Here is a 3,011-nt window from a genome sequence, read left to right on the forward strand (position 1 = left end):
GCTCATATGTCAAACAAAAGGAATTGTGCGCGCAAGTGTGTGTAGACTAATTAAACGATTGGGCAGTAACATTGCACGCTTATTGAACCTGATTGCTTTTGATGGCATTTGCTCAAGCAAATCAATTGCTCATAAACTGGCTGCAAATACCTAATAAAAACTAAACTCAGTAAGGAAAAAAAAAAAACAAAAAAAACGCAGCCAATGCCATGACATGGCCCGCGGCGCCTGCTACTGATCTATGGTGCTGCAAGTGTCACATAAATTACAACCGGAAGCATCAAAATGCTGTCAAGTCGCGTCGAGAGGAGGGACTCGAGTTGAGTTGAGCTGAGTCGAAAAGGATTTTCATGGCGCATTGTCGCAAGTCAGGCCCTAGACAGGCGGCTTGGCGTTTAGTTTTTCCCATTGGCACTTTGTCTTCATCAGCTGGTGGCGGTCCTGGGATGGCAGGGGCTTACGGGAGCACGGGTGCATGGTGGTCACAACAAGCTCATCATTGCCATCGACGGCAACATCATCTAGCTCGTCGTTGTCATCATCGTACATTGCTATAAACATCAATTTAGCAGCGAAAATTGGTTTTTTGATAGCTACACACGCTCACACACACAAACACACACACGTATAGCATGTGCATGGCATAGCTTCATAGCTAAAGAAAAATTGTTTTTCACGTTAAGTGACAAGCAGCAAAGGCAACGAGAGCTCCGTCTTATTTTTCGTCTTGGCTAGTATATTTTGTCATGTTAGGGCATTCGACCGGAAAATAATATTCAAAAAATAAGACACAGCATATAAGTAGTGTATATATAATATGTTCTGTGTAACGCTCTCTCTTTGGCTACCTTCAATGAAGGGGTTGTGGACATAGCCTAATAGTGAAAGGGATTTAAATAATGCGTCTAGTTGCTAGGTTTCAGGGGTTTGTCCTTTGGAGTCCTTTGTGTCCTTTGGCAATACCCCTCAATGTAAATACCCTTTCGAAGTCTTTCGCTTGGTAGAGATCCGAGAGATAGACTTAATAAAAAAAAAATATATTATTTGTGTCCAATTAAATTGCATTCATAAAAACTTTTGATTATACATTAATATGTAGAATGTAGAATATCTGCAATCCATGGTTGCAGATGTAAGTTTAGATTTTATGCTTAAACTAATAAAACCTTATACTTCACTTATTAAAAGAAAAGGAAGTAAAACAACATGGGAACGACTTGTTAGCGCCACATAGCTCATAAAATATCACAGCATATCAGGAAATGGCGTGGAATTGAGACATAAAAATTCAGCTAAAAAGGATTTGTTAGGACAGCAGCGTGAATGACTAAAGGTATTAAGAAAATCACAGCAGCAACTAGTGTATGATAGTTTGAAAGCCTTAAGTCTTGACTGACAACAGAAAGTCTAGAGTTGTCTTGAGTAGGGTGACAGACCCCAAGATCTGATGGCAGCCAGAATATTATTACAAGCCGCTGTCATCAGACGCCAACTAAAGCAGGCATTTGCCACAAACACACGCACAGACATACAAACAGATATAGATTAGTACCTAGACAGACACATTTCAAAGAGCAAGTTGTAAAAGTGAATGCAGAGTGGAAATTATTTAAATTTATGCCGTGAAAATAAGACCACAAGAAACCACGCACGACGAATGGAGTAAAGTGCACAGCTATACACACACATACACATATACGTTCACGTTTGTGTGTCAAGTGAAATTCGCTTCAATTTAATGCAAACCCTCAGCAAATTGTCATTAAAAGGGGCACACATAAACAAACGCCACACACACACACACACACACACACACACACATACTTACACCCGGTTATATACGGGCAGACTAAACCGTAAACAGCAACGCCATTTGCTCGGCTATATTTATGACGTGAACGACAAGACAAAATGGACTTCCGGACGGTAAAGGAGGCAACGCGCCGTGGGTTTTTGCATTTTAATAGACTGACCCAAACGCTGTTAAAACCGCATGCAAAACGCGAAAAATGCTACAGCAAACAGCGAGTTACATGTGTGTTTGTGAGTGTGTGTGTGTGTGTGTGAGTGTATGTATGTGTTTAGGACATTTGCAATGCAAATTTTTTTGTAAAAGTTTAAAAATTTATGCCGCTTTTATGGCACCTGCCGAGCGGCGGCCTGCGACCTGCGACCTGCGATCTGGCATCCAGGCAGAGGACCCAGAGTCCTGGCGCTAGCCAGACGGGACCAGGAAATTATACACTTACTAAATAGCAAAATAATTTTTGGCATTTGCGCTCCTCATTTTTGCCCTTTTCATTCTCAGCTGCATTAAATGCAAATTTATGCCTATTTGCAGCAAGAAACTGTAACGGAACTGCCTGTCCCCCCATTTGGCTGTTTTCGTTCCATGCTGCCTGCTTGTTAAAATGCCATAAATTAGAAACAGCCAAGCACTTCGACTTCCACATCCACAGTTCGACTCCGGGTCGGACTGACAGTAAACGGTACTGACTGTTCGAATGTTTTATCAAAGGGGCAAGCGGCGCATTGGCAATGCCAAAACTATTCCAAAACTATCGACTCTTGCCTTGTGCATTCGAGCAAGTTGCCGCTTGCCACTTGCTGCAACTGCTGGAACTTATTGTTGTTATCGCGCTTTGCACTTGCCTGGTACTCTTTTTGCTTGGAACGCGGCCCAAAAATCTCAAGGCGACACAGCACAACTTGGCTAAATACAATTTATGGGCACTGTTTTTATTTCGTCCAAAGCTCGACATGTTGCTGTAAAATGAAATGTCAGCTCGCAAGTTGGCCAAGAAGTTCTGTCGCTTGACCAAGTGCTACCAAATGTGCACATAATTAGCCAGTATCAGTTGGCGTTTGCAATTTTCTGTTGCCTACTTTTGAGCGCCCGTTTTCCGTGATTATCCTGACAGCTATTCTTCTGGCGCAGTTACAGCAGTGTTTACTTGAAACGCTCAATAAACTGTTTTATGTTGCGACATCAGAAAACCTCACATTTTTTG

This window comes from Drosophila virilis, chromosome 2 (assembly GCF_030788295.1).
Source record: "Drosophila virilis strain 15010-1051.87 chromosome 2, Dvir_AGI_RSII-ME, whole genome shotgun sequence".
NCBI lineage: Eukaryota > Metazoa > Arthropoda > Insecta > Diptera > Drosophilidae > Drosophila > Drosophila virilis.